This window comes from Tyto alba, unplaced genomic scaffold, assembly GCF_018691265.1.
Source record: "Tyto alba isolate M040663 unplaced genomic scaffold, T.alba_DEE_v4.0 Super-Scaffold_42, whole genome shotgun sequence".
In the NCBI taxonomy this organism is placed as follows: Eukaryota; Metazoa; Chordata; class Aves; order Strigiformes; family Tytonidae; genus Tyto; species Tyto alba.
The window spans coordinates 8,301,862-8,316,599 of NW_024881318.1; the positions used below are offsets into that span (position 1 = coordinate 8,301,862).

The 14,738-nt window shown below is 45.5% G+C and overlaps 1 protein-coding gene across 3 annotated transcripts in view; it reads right to left on the reverse strand.

Moving 5' to 3' along the window:
- SETBP1 (SET binding protein 1) overlaps positions 1-6,985 on the reverse strand; it is a 258,208-nt gene extending 251,223 nt beyond the window's left edge. For all 3 annotated transcript variants that reach the window (XM_042804726.1, XM_042804725.1, XM_042804724.1), the window contains exon 1: positions 6,495-6,985. The gene's annotated coding sequence lies outside the window, so the exon portion shown is untranslated. The remainder of the gene's footprint in view (positions 1-6,494) is intronic.
- Positions 6,986-14,738: the final 7,753 nt, after the last annotated feature.

Below are 14,738 nucleotides of genomic sequence, written 5' to 3' on the forward strand. Positions count from 1 at the left end.
AGAATTATTCCCCTGTGCAAAATTCTATTGAATCCATACTATAGAGCTCCATAGGAAGTCTTGAGAGAAAAAAAAAAAAAAAAAAAAAAAAAAAGAGAGAGAAAGAAAGAAAAAAATACAGGAAGGATTTCCTTGTCCAGCAACCTAATGGGATTCCAGAGGAGTTTCAGTGGAAACCCCACTGCATTCTCCAAAGACAAAAATTTAGTAAAACTCAAGGAGAGGTAGGCATGGATCACAGCACTGCTCTAGAATACACTGGGTCTGGAAACACACAGGGAAGTTAGGCCAGTGTCCAAGTCTTAGAAATCACATCAGTAGGATATTCAGTGTATGTGGATTCATATGGAGGAAAGACATGCCTGTAACGCCTTGCAGCTTGACCTCTGGTTTGAATATAATAATTTTCTCCCTTCCATCTTAAAACCAACTTCTCCATCTGCTAAAATACCAGGACAGAAACAGAATGATTCATTGTATACATATATATCTCTCAGTTTTAAAGGTTAAGGCTAACAAAAATTTCAAAGTAACATAAAACCTCAGGCTTCCGATCTTTAACCCAACTCTAATTTTGAGGTATTTAAGTGAGCCCTGGGTTACCCCATGCTTGCCTACCACACATTCTTCTGAACAGCTTTCCCAAGCACTATTACAGGAGATACCGTACTACAGTAGAGGAAACTTTGCTCTCATCGCTGCCACATTCATAGAGCCTTTAACTGCCCAGGACTGCACAGAAACCCTTACAAGAACAGGAATTCACTCCTTCAAAGGCAATGAGAAGCTAAATAAGTCAACCCACAGTGGCATTCAGCCACAACCCCAGCACCCCAGTCTAACAGGCATTTGCATCCCAACATATCATGCACTGTAAAGCCAAGCCTTGGGCCACGCTGTGCTCTGGTATTCACCAGGGCAGGTCAGATCCTTGCCACCACCTTCAGACTTCACGTTTGCATGGAGATTGGTCTCCTCCCGCATGGCTTTTCCACACATTCAGCTTGCTTTCAAAGGAGCGCATCGGACTCACAAGCCCTACATAGAGAAGACAACACAGGCTCATCCTTATCACCTGCACAATTCCTTTTTTCCCTGCAAGACCCCTGTTCTGGATGGACCTGTACACAAGCCCCACCACTGTCCACACTCGTAAGTAAGAGTAAACCTGACCCTGGGATCTGTGATCAACACCAGTGACCATATTCCCAGAGTACTTCTCAGGCCACCTCCTGTTTCGTCACCTGTGCTTCAGCCCCATCACTTTCCCCTTGATATCCAAAGTCAACAGGGTCATCGTCACACACCTACAATGGCACATGGGTTCAGTGGACAGACAGCTGGGCAAATATCACAGAGATGCAAAGACTTGAGACCTTGAAAAGATCCACAGCTAGACTTGGAAGTAAACTTTAGCCATAAAGATAGTAATCAAGCCTGGATCAAATCCTCCCAATCCTCAGGGTGTTTGAGGCCCAGAGTTTATATTTGGCCTTTTGGAGAGGGAGGTGACTAACCTGAGAACTCTTTGATATTTTCAATTTCATAAAAGACAACTAAAGCCTAAATGAAATAATGTCAGCAAATTTCTTATTATAACCAGCTGCCCCACAGCTTACAGTAAAAGCTCATAATTGTGTTTGGACAATCTGTGCTACAAAGTATGTCCAACTCCTAAAGGGCAAAACAGCCCCTAACTCTGCTCCCTCTCAAGAGCTGATAAGCAGAATTTACCACGCCTTACTTCCTTCACACATCTCCTCAGCTTTGAAACACAAGATGCATTATTCTTTGACTGCTTTTATTCAATTTAAGCAATTATTTGACTTCTTCCCCCCCACCACCCATTTCTCCTCCCTTGATTTGCTCTCTCTGCAACCAGTTAAATGTGAATGCAGAATCCAGGTGCCTGTTGTGGAGCTGTGCTTGTTCCCAGCATCCAGCAGATCTCTAAGCAGGTTTGAAGACACAATGAACTTTTGAAGTCACATCAAGTGAAGCCTTCACATGGGGAGATGGAGAAAGAAACTGTCTCTAAGGGTTTGAGCACACCTCAGAAGCAACTGTGCTAACAACGCGTGCTTGCAGCCTCATTTCATGTTCGTATCAGAAGGCAAAGTAGTCCCAACCTCAAAACTTTGGAAATAGTTTTCAGATCTGACAGTGCCCCCAGGCTAAAACCTAAAGCCCATCTTTAATCAAGATGACAATTTCCTAAAAGGATGAGTCATTTTATTTCCTCAACAATAATAACGGGAAAGGAAGCTCTTATTTTTTATCAAGTTGGTAAGAGAGAAAGTAACAAGAACGTAACCTATAATAGCAGCAAAACCAGTCCCGGTAGAAACCACAAGCCCTGCAGCAAAACACTGGGAACCTTCTCTGCTGAAGTTCTTCCACTGACTCTCACCTTTCTTGCTAGGCTTTGGACTAGCTCTAAACCTTGGATTGCTGCTGCCCGAAAAGTGCCTGGACTACTCAGCAAATGAGGCTAGATCTTGCTATGGATTTCACCTGACCACCTGGGTTTTTTTATGCACAGATTTGCTGCCCTTGTCTCATCATCAAATGCATGCTTAATTGCGGCACTTACGCGCTCAACACCCTGTGTGCCTACATGTTATGGTAGGCAAAAATGACATGCTGAATTTTCCGAACATGGCTTAAATCATATTCAACTGGCCCTACTGCGGGCCATGCATCAAGGAGCACATTTTGGCAGTTATTAATGCTGCCTTTCAACATCATCACAGACCCACAGATCGCAGATACTCCAGAGATGGGTAGTTAGCGGGGAGCAAGAAAAAACGCCTAGGCATATGGTTAAACAAATCAGTCATCAATTCACTGGGACAGCTTTCATTTCCATCACAGCAATCTGTTGGATCCCAGAACTGTTTTTACGTGGTTCATTAGACAATAGCCTTTCTTGCTACTAGTTAGGTCAAGAGTCAAAATTTCTATGTAATTGCAAGTCTCAGAGCACAAGGCAAGAGTTTTTCAGTCCTGGAGGGTGTTGTCCAAAGGGGAAAGAAAACAGAAGGGAAAGATTATGTGTGAGCAATTGAGCCCTACTGAGAGGGCAAAAAATGTCACTGAAACTGGGATTAACCAAACCTTGTAATGGAAAACAAGAGTCCTGTTGGTAAACTGGCACACACACCTAAGAGATGGGAAAAAGGAGCTCAAAGGATGGGTCAGAACAGACCAGAAGAGGAGATTAAACAGCATCTGAAGCCAAAAAATGATGATTGGACCTTTTCAAGCATTTAACTCCTTGAGTTAATTACGCATGTGGCAGTAATAGTTGTTAAAAAGGAACAGTTCCCAACTTAATCAAAGTACATTATTGGAAACGATACTGAGCAACCTCCGTAGAGAAACTCAGTAGATATCAAGTCAAGCTAAATAGCTCATTTATGATTATTATTAATAATAAATCATGGCCACTGTTTCTTTTGTTTGCCAACAACTAGCATAGTTTATGGCTCTGCACAAACCTAACACACCATTTTATTACATTTCAGAGAGTGCATCCTCCTAAAATGATAATGTGTTAATAATCTATGCTGGGCTTTTTGGCAGGAACCAAAGACCTCAAACAACTTGAAATAACATCAGCAAAAAATTATTTATTCCCCATCCCTAGCTGCAGAGAAAACAGAGGTTTTCTTGGCTCAGTTACTTCTCAATAGATTTCTGGTTCCAATTAAAACTTTGAGTCTGAGAAGTTAAAAAAAAAAAAAAAAAAAAAAAAAGCCAGTAAGAGATGGAAGAGAAGTCTCCATCCACTGAGTGTTTCTGCTTTTTTTTTTTTATTATTATTTATTTATTCTTCCCTTGATTTTACATAACCCTTCAGAGCTAAACCCAGAGATTAAAGTCCAACTTCATTGTTTGGAGCGGCATTTCTCCTTTCAGCTGAAAAACAAATGGAGATGAAAAAAGTTGCTCCTTTGAGTGGAAGAAGCTTCTGACCAAGGGGACTAAGCTCAGCCAAGGCTGAAGAAGCGCAGGAAGGTGTGTGTGAAGCAGCCACTTGCGCATTTTCCCCGACAGGCATTTTTTCTCCCATCTACAGTAAAAGGTCCTAGACACTTGTTTCCTCAGGTTTGTGCTATCGCTGCCTAACATGAGACGGCTGATTATATCATTACTGTAGCCCGCACCAAGTTAGTCCTGGCTGCAGGGGCTGTCGGATCAATAATTGTTCCCATTTGGACCCATAATATTCAACGCGGGATTGGATTTGCCAGCAGTCCTTTACCCCTGAAATCCTCCTGTCAATACGAAAAGGATCAAATTACTTTCCCTGACAGCAGAGGACTAGCAGGCTCAGCGCTTTGCTTCGCCTCGCACATCCTCTGCGGTTTGACAGACGGACATAGAAGGGGAGGCAGGACGGCGGGTCTGTGTGTGCACCCCCCCCCCCCCCCCCCGCCCCCCCCGGCACGGCCCCGGCAGGGCCACCGCGGGCCCGCGGCTAATGAAACACCTCGGTTTGCGGGGGGAAGAAACCCTGCCCGGGCCCCCCCACCCGCAACACACATTCCCCCCCCCCCCCTCCTCCCGACCCTCCCCGCCGGCCGCATTTGCTTGTGGCGGACTCCTCCCAGTGCCCAGCTCCGCTCGCCGCCCGCCCGCCAGCCCGCGGCCCCAGCCCCGGGGGGCACCGACACCCCACAGCGCCGGGATGGGTGGGCAGTACCCGACCCCCCCACCCCATGCATATCCTCCTCCCCCCGCGGGGAATCCCCACGCGTGTCCCCTTGCGAACCCGCCCGGGGACGGGGCGGGGGGGGGGGGGGGAACCTGCCCGTCGGGCCGGTGGAGCGCAGGGCGGGGGGCGGGGGGGGGGGGAGCCGCTCCTAGAGTCCGGCTCCCGGCGGCGAAGTGGCCCCTTTCAGCATCAGGCGTCAGGCCCGAGATTATCAGCGCCGTTTATTTGAAGCGGAAACGAATCGGAAATCCTTCTCTCAACTGCCTTTTTAGACACATAAATACCGGCAGGGACAGGGAGCGCAGGGGACCGCCGGTGCCCGGACACACGGACACACACACACACACCGGGAAACAAGGGCGGGAGGGACCTGATTCCCCAGTGCCCGCCGGGGAAACCCGGCGAGGAAGGGGTGTGAGTGTGAGTGTGAGTGTGTGTGTGTGTGTGCACGGAGGTGGGCAGGGAGCCTTGCGCCGCGGCTGGAGTTGACAATAGCCACCCGCGCCTGCACGCTGCGTTTTGCACACCCCCCCACCCCCCCACCCCCCACCTCCACCAACACTCCCCCCACCCCCCCCCGATAATATCGGCGATATTCAAACCGACCAAAGCTGAACTCCACTTTCACCTGGGGGTGGGGGGTGGGGGGTGTGCAGAAGGGCCACCAAGGTCCCGGGGGCGACAATCACCGGCTTATTAATAATAATTACTAACGCGCCTCACTTCGCCACCGAGCAAGGGAAGCGGGGGTGTGTGTGTGTGTGTGTGTGTGTGTGTGTGTGTGTGTAGTCCCTAGTCCCGCATGGCTAATTACTTCCCCCCCCCACCACCCTTCTCTACTCCCCTCCGCCTCCCCACACACTTCTTTGCTCCTGCAAATTGCCGCTTTTCGGGGCTGCGTGTCCTTTTCAATGTCAAAACAAGCGCGGGGACGCGGCGGCCGCCCCGGGGCAGCGGCGTGTGTGTGTGTGTGTGTGTGTGTGTGTGTGTGTCCCCGTCCCCCCCCCTCCCTCCCCGCGCCCGGCGGTCGCCGCGGACCCCCCGGGCACACGCGGGCACACACACACACACTCGCACACACTCAGACGCGCACACACACACACACACACACACAGAGAAAATCCTCATAAGGTTACAACGCTGCTCTCTAGCTCCACTTAACCTGCAATTTACGAAGCGGGGGGGGTCTCCCCCCCCCCCTCCTTTCCACACACACACACATAGCTGCCACCTACCCCCGGCACTGCCGGGGAAACACATATAAGCTACCAAAGGGGGGGGGGGGGGACGGGAATCATAAAGGGGGGCTAAATACATTTAAGCAAACTCCTAATAAAATTGCAACCCCTTCCCGGCAGCACGGTTTTACCCCCCCACACCCCTCATACACACCCCATCCACCGGCCACAAAGCATGGGGAGGGAAGGGGTCGGAAGGGGAGAGGAGGACTCGAATGCATTGCACAGCGGAGAAATATTTTATCCCCCCGCCCCCCCCCCCCCCCCCCCCAATAAATGAAGCCCTTTCCGCGCCATTGCAAAGTCACAACACGAAAAAAAAAAAAAAAAGGAGACGACATCAACTTTTTCATGCAGAGGGGGGAAAAAAAAAAAGGGGGGGGGAAAGGGAAAAGGGAGAGGGGTAAGACCCTCCTGCAATCCGGATCATCAAGACAGACCTTTCCTCGATGGTTCAGGTTTTCTGTTGTCTTTTTTTTTTTCCCTTTTTCCCTCCCCTACTCCCCCCCCCCTCCCGCCCCCCCGCCTTTACTAACCCATATCCCCAGAACGGCAGCGGGGGCTTCTTAGCAGCTTCCTCTTCTTCTTCTTCTTTCTTCCTCCTCCTCCTCCCTCGGATTCCCCCCTTCTTGTCTCTTCTCTTTTAGATCCCGGTTTCAATCCCTCGCCACAGCCCCCAAAGGTGCTTTTGCTTGTGTTGCGGCAAACCCATGGCGGTGTTCATCTGTCAGATTAGGGGAGCGCACGGCCGCGCAGCACACGCAGAGCGGAGAGGGAGGAGGGCGGGGGGGAGGAGGGAAGGCACCCGGGGAGAGGGAGATGGACGGACAGACAGACGGATAGATAGCTCGATAGATAAATGATAGATAAATAGAGCGAGATAGAGCGAGAAAGGGGGGAAAATGGCGTCTTGGAAGCCGGAATCCCGGAGTAAATCAAATTAACACGCAACACCCAGAGCAGTCCCGGCTAATTTTAGCAGGATCCAAAATAAAATGAAAAGGAAAAGGGGGGTGGGAAGGAGGAGAAGGAGGAAGGGGGGGGGTGAAAGAAAGGAGGGGGGGAAGGAGAAAAAAAAAAAGGGTGAGAGAAAAAAAAAAAAAAAAAAAAAAAAAAGGAAAAAATCAATGCACTGGATAAAATCCTGGATTTGAAATCGATGAAGCTTGTCTCTGTCTCTCTGGTTCTCTCGTTTTTTCTTTTCTTTTCTTTTTCTTCTTGTTTTTTTTTGGAGGGGGGCTTTTTTTGGTTTCTGTTTGTTGGTGGTGGTTGTTTAGGGGCCTTTTGAAGGGGAGCGAAGGGGAGGGGGGGGAAAGCGTTTTCGGCTTTTCTTTTCCCGGCGAGGAGTTTTAAAAAAAAAAAAAAATAATAATAAAAGAAAAAGAAAATAAAGAAAGAGCAAAAACCCCGCGACGAGAACAGGGCTGCTTTGGCGGCGAGGAAGCTGTTCCCTTTATTCCGGCTCTCCCGTCTCCGGAGCGGGGCCGTGCTGGTGCCGGAGCTCCGGCGGGCTGCGGGGCTGCGGCCGCCCGCTCCCCCCGCCACGCCGCCCCACGCCGGGCCGCGCCGAGGGAGGGCAAAGGGGAGGCGGGGGGGAAAAAAAAAAAAAAAAAAAAAAAAAAAAAAGAAAAAAAAAAAAAAAAAACACCAAAAACAGCAACCCACACCACAAAACAAAACAACACCCCCTTTTCCTAACGGGTACGGGATCGATGCTCACACACTCGGAGGCACACACACACGCACAACCCCCCCCCCCCCCTCCCTTTCTCGCTGAGAGTACAGTCTCGGTAAGGGGGCGTCTGGGGGCTGCTTTTTGCTCCCCGCTGGATTTTCCTTTCTCTGTCTTTTATTTTGTCTTTTGGTCTGGTTCCCCCGCTCTCTCCCTCTCCCTCCCTGCGAGGGGCGGCGATTTGTTGAAGCAGATCTGGGGGCTGATGGCTCCGTCTCTCTCTCTTTCCTCTGTTTCTCTCGCTCGCTCCCGGAGCCCTGCAGCACTGGGGCGGGGGGCTGGGGGGAGGGAATAAATGGTAATGATCAGGCACACACACACACACACACACACACACACACACACACACACGGTGTGGCTGCAGTGCTCAGCCCTGGGTTAATGTACTCAACAGTGCCACTACCTGACACAACAGCAGCAGTGATGGGGGCAGGGGAGAAAAGGCAGAGAAGGTGAGACTCAGGTTAGTGGTATTTATCCCACGCCAATCTCTCCCTCTCCCACGCCCCCCACACCCCCGGCCCCTCACCCCGGCCCCCTTATCCATCTCACAGCGCAGCCCCTGCGGGTTCATGACCTACGTGGGAGATTTTGGGGGGTCCAGCGTTTGCTGTTCAGACCCGAGGTGAGGAATCCGGCTCTGGGGCTGGGGTAGAGAAGCAAAGACTCCCATCACCTATTTTAAGGATTAAAGTCGTCACCCCAGACGACCACCAACTTTCAGTACGAAGCAGCACCAGTGCCCAAAATACAGCACAAATTCATCTCTGGGCCAGTGGAGCTGTACAAAATCCAAGTCCTTGGGCTGTTGGTTTCCCACCCTTGCTCTGCCAGTGGTCTGGATGACACTGCCGTTCGGGTTGCCAGTTTGGCAAACCTTTACTTGCAGGAGTAAATTGTTGGCTTGCCTGAGTAATCACACATACGAGGAGGAACCTCCAGAGTAGGGAGGGTTTGTGGGATGGAGCTCTGGAAATGTATTTACAGGTGAAAGTTACATCAGGGGGGAAGTAGGAGGTAACCCCCTGGACACCTCTGCATATTTGGTCCCTTGCAGGGATGGTGCCACCGGGATCCCCGTCCCAGCGTGTTGCGGGAGGCACAAAGCACACCAAGTTTCTCCCCTTTGCTCTGGGTAACCGCAGACCGTCATCGGAGTGACTTGAATTCAGGGTTCAACTGATGCAAGGACTACCTGTGTTGACTCCCACCAGCCATGGAGGCTTATTCGTATGCCATGATCCCTCAGTTGTGTAGCAACACATCTACGACGCAGGTCCCAGTCTAACACCAGCTGGGTGGGAGACCTTTGTGCAGCTCACAAGGTGCCAGTGCAGCCCTCACCAACCCTCAGCAGACTCAGCTACGTGTGTGAGTGTGTGCCCTCAGCCCCACCGTGTTTCCTCACGCTTTCTAAAAAACACACCAAGCCATTATTTCCTTTTGGATCTCTTCACATGATGGACCTCTGCCGCGATGCCTACAAATCCCAAACTGAGGAGCTCGGGTGGAGGCAACAGGCTGTGACCGTCCTTCTTCTCTTACGGTCCTTTCCTCCTGCTTCTCTTCACCAATAGGAGAAAATAAATAAATCAATGAAATACACACAAAAAAAATGATGACTGGTAGATCAACTCCACCCTCATCCCAAACAAATACGCAACTCAAAAACTTTGGAATCGAAAATGTCACACTGAAAATGTTGATATTTCTGATTGAAATCAAATAAGAATTGTCATTTCAAATCCACACTTTGACATGGAAGGGAGGCTTGTTTAAATTAAATCACCCAACTGAAGCTACATTTTGTATCCGAATGAAACAAATAGTTTCAACATTTCTTGGCAGAGCTGCCAGTGACATTTCCCTGTGAAGAATTTTGTTTTCAAAAACTTTTGGCAGGTAAACTCTGTGTGTTGAAGAGCTCCATTGACCATCATCATCTTCCTTGGAATAAGCTGACATATGGTTATAAAGTAATTGGCTTGACTGGATTAACACAGAAAAGCAAACTATGGACCAAAATACTAAAAAAAAAAAAATACTAAAAATTAAAAAAAAAAAAAAGAAGAAAACCCCCCCAAAATAACGTTTGATTTTCCTTTGTTAGAAAATAGTGTTTTGCTTATATTTAATAACTTTAGGATAAAAAGTGTTTTGTAAGCCTTTGCTTTTTTTATCTTGTCCTTTTCTTGTGGAGAGTATACATCTACATCTACATCTACAAATGTATTTATACAGCCCCACTTCAATAATTTCAAACTGAGAAGTTCAATTTGGGAAGCAATTGAAATAATGACTTATTGAATGCTCACTTACTTTGAAAACATGGGGAAGTCTAAAAAAAAGCCTCAAAACTATTGAAAGAAGTTTATGATTGACCCAAAGTTATTTCTAGGCCTATCTTATGTATAACTGAAAAAAAAAAAAAAAAAAAAAAAAAAAAAAGACAAAAACCAACCAAACAAAAAGAAAACAGTCACACCTGGTTACCTGTAGACCTCAAACTCTGAAAAGACCTGTCACTATAAATTTCACAATCAGAAAAAGACCCATTCCTTTGAGTGGTCACCTTGTAGGACATGTGAGCATAAATCATTGTGGATCAGGGTTGACATCAAAAGTTTTCTTACCTATAGTTTTGTCTTCTAGATCTAGAACATTTTCCTTTTTTAAAAAAATATATTTTCTCTGACTCTGCTGTGTGTCAGGGAGTTCATACAGTGTAAGTGGATAATATGAAATAAAGGAAATTTCCTTCTTTGTTCTTTTCACTTAAAAAAATACTATGCCATTCATAAAGTTGATTTGGTGCCTGCAGTGGACCTGAGACAAGTTTCCTATTTCTGTCTGACAATCTGTGCATAGCCTTGACTGCATGAGACAGACAGATGTTTTATAATGAAGGCCATGAGCCTGTTATTTTTATATAAATAGCATATTGAGTTAAATATGCATATAAGTCTTTATAGGTTCAAGGTATGAATTAATGGTATGCAGAATTACTGGGTGATTTGTAAGTTAATGTGAAAGAAAAAATGTATCTTGCAAGACCCCCAGTAAAACACTGGTAACACTTTATATAATTCAAAAATACAAACAAATAATTAAAAATAACCATTTACAATTGTTTTGATTGCTTAAATCAAATAAATTCCTTATGTGTTTTAGCTTTTCAGCTGTCTAGAACACTTCTGCTGTTTACACAGAAGATATCTTCCTAGCTAGCTAGCTATCCTTTATCTATCTATATACACACACATAAACTCTTAGACATACAACAGTTAGCAATTCATTGTATCTCACTTCAGCGTAAGTGATGAGTGATTAAATTTCAAGACAGATGAAAACAGGTATTGAATGTATCTCAATCCTTCCATTTTTTGCTCAAGAATTGGAAATCCAACTGTTTGAACAATTAGCTCCAAAACAGAATAGAAATAACAGTGATTTTTAAAGTTGCCCTTTTATTTTGTAAATCCTTCAGACATGTGGTATCAAGTTTCAACATTGTTGTGTGAACAATGGCAGGCAAGAATAAAAATTCAGGGCTAAGGGATTGGAAACCAAGTGCAAAACTATTTTTAGAAGACATAAACCCCCTCTTTCAATTGATTCTCCATGGATTTAAGGTATTTATAAACCCAGAATCCTCAAACCATTTCTCTTGCACACTATTTTGATCCCTATCTCAGCATCTTATTGATATTGACAAAGACTGTGCCATGCTCACTACTGTCCTAAAACAAAAGAAAAAGATTTTTTGTCTTCAATTTTTCAACCAGGACAATTAGAAGAAAACCTTGGTAGCTTAGCAACATTGTATTGCAGTGTGGGAGATGACTGCACGCGAGGCTCAGGTTCAAGTCCAGACTTCCTTATCTATCAGATCTTTCTGCAGCCACCTTCTCCCTACAGAGCCAGTGACTAAACATTTCTCTATAATCAGGCAGCATACACAAGTTGCAGGGCTCAGTGATGCAGCACTTGCTGACACACCAGCAGAAGACCAGGACCTGCCCTTTGCTCAGGCTGCTCAGACATGCGAGTCCTTTTGAAAACCTTTGAATGTTTGCCTCCTGTAGCTCTTTCAACATCCATCAGTTTGTTACTGCTCTTACAGTTGTGGTTATATTTCGCAGTCTTTCCTGAGCAAACAAGTAACTGATCTCGTAAGCGCATGAAATTCTCTCCCTCATAAATAACTTCAAAGAAACTAATTACTAATAAGCATCAAAACCTATCCTGGATTCTCATGTGCGTCGTTGATCTATGATGGTGTGGATTTCAATCACAGTCTTCATACTGATTACAGTTTTGCATATATATGTATATATATCATTGAATATACATACTTATATATATTTAAGGCTTTATGAGCTAGTATAGAAGCAGTAACATGAATAAGAAACACAACACGTTAGGAGAAATACAACATCAGTCAATGAAGCACAGGACCAGCAGGAGGTAATTTAAAGCTACATAATTTAGGGTAGGGAGTGAATGGAAATACTGGATCTGCTTCAGAATTCCAGGTATAAAGAATTCTTTAATCTAGCTAGGAGAGTTATAAAAGGAATTGATAACTAGAATTTGAATTCAGAGAAAACATCACTTTGCAATGAAGATGTATACAGTTCATAGTGATTAATCATTCCAGAAACTTTATAGGAGGATTGGTAAAAATCACCATCCCATGACATTTTCAGGCTGGATACTGGATGACTTCCTAGAAGATATGTTTTAGCCAAGCAAAAGCAATTGGGTTCAGGACAAGAGCAGACATGAAATGCGTTAAGAACTGCCTAACTGACAGATCTCTGAAAGTAATTGTCAATGCAGAATTATTGTCGAAGAGGAGTGTTACTAGAGTTTTCCCTTATGTTATTCATCAGTGATCTGGAAGTAAATATAAAATTACTCCTGATGACATTTGTAGATGACATTATGGTTGGTGAAATAACAAAGAACAAAAGTCCAGGGCAGCCTGATGTAATGAACTGCACTGCCTGGCTTGGGCAAACAAAATACATTTTAATGCAATAAGATGCTGGTTACAATAAGAAGCTTCCTGCAACCACAAACAAAAACCTGGACAAACACTGCAGTGCTGGCTTTGAGTTGGACCTTTGAGTCTGAAAGTGCTGATGTGATCCTTGGCTCTACAGCCAGGTGACTTGTGGTGTATGACACTACTAGGGTTGAACTCGAGAGGCTGTTTATGGGTCTGACAGCCACATTTGAAAACATATGGTGACAGAATTGGACAGAATACAGCAAAGAGCCACAAAAAATAATTGAGGGCTGAAGAAAGTTATTTGTAAGGCAAGCATTGAAGAATTATGTTTAGCTATCAGAAATAGATTTGATTCCAGGGGAAAAATGCCTTATGGGCGATGAAATTACATGGTACCAAGGGACTGAGTTAGGCACCTGATTTCTCAAAGGAAGAGGGCTGGGACCATTTCTCCCTTCATCATTTCCTACATAACAATTTAAGTGACCCCTACTCACTGTAAATCCAACTCATTTCTAACTCTGTCTACATATTGCAATTGAAAGACCTCACTTAAACCTTTCAGGTCCTCTTTGGGGCCAGGTGTTATACTGCCCTGGTGCAATTCTGGATTTGGCTTGGGATTCCTTTCTGGAAACAAAGTTTAACTGAATAAAATAAAAGTATTCTTTAGCCTAAGACAAACTCAAGCACTGATGAGACAGACTAGATGGCCTAGATGGTCCTTTCTGTCTTGGTGATCTTTGAAAATGAATTTGCGGAAGAATCGTGTAAATGTCTCTTGTGCTTTGACTGACAGCAATGTATATACAGTGCAGTTCTCGTGAAAGGTGCCTTATAGTATCAAGCAAAACCTTATTACTCCTTGTTGAAAGTAGCCATCCAATGACTGAAGAAACACTTCCATAAGGTGAGGACAACTCATGACTTTCCCTTAGAAATTCTTGAATCACTGAAACTAGAGGTTTTTGCTTTGACTGGGTTTGTCTCAGAAAATTTCTCCAATGTAAGATAGACTTCTTGGTGTAGAAAGAGACAGAACTTCACCACTGTGGTAAGATCCCACAGGTGATATGTGATACCGTCACTTCCATTTCCAACCTGTCCAAATCAGGGCAGATACCTGAACCTCATCTTCCAGATCAGTGCTCCAAGTATGACACAGGTGGCTCTTCTTGGATGGGTCTGCCATTGTACTTTATTGGGCTGCTCTGTTAGGCAGAGATAACATTAATTGGATCAGAAATACTTGTTTTCTTTGTCCAAGTACGTTCTCAGTCCCATGGAGAGGGTAACAATTTTTATTTCTAATGAAAAAAACACAGAATGGCCTTGGCTTTATTAAAATATGAAGTGTACTTCCCCCCTCCCCCAAAACCCCCTCACCAACAGCATTCAGACAATGTGAAAAAATCTTCCTCCTTTGCTCAGTATGATTTCACTGGGCCAGTCACAGAGTAGGAAACACAAACCATGAGACAGCATCAGCAGTCAGAAGGTGTATTTCACAGGGGAGCTGAGGTTGGCCTCAGATTATTTGAAGGAAAAAAAAGGAGCATGCTCACATGCTATTAGTAATGTGTTAAATCCTTCAGATGGCAATATGGGGAATATCCAGCTCTCAGTATCTATGTACCTTCTTTATGTAAAACGTAAATCAGCTGTTCCTTTCCTCCCAGGGCTTTGCAAAACTTGACACATGGATGCTTTATATGCTTAAATTATTTATCATTGTTGTGAGACACCTGAAACTTTTGAAGATGGAAACATGAGGAACAAGGTGTATTGCATTTCAGCACGAACCTCTAGCTGAATAATAGTTTGCAAACATACTTTGGGGTGTTTGGCATTGTGTATGTGAGTGAACCTCTACCAGCTCGTGCACAGTGAGAAGGAGATCCCACAAGGCCAGAGTGCAATATTCAGCAAAAATCACTGCTGGTATTAAGCTTTGGTCACTTGTGTTGAGCCTCACCTAAGGGACAGCACCTTTCCGAGCCGGGCAGTTGGTGGCATCGGGTTGGTCAATGT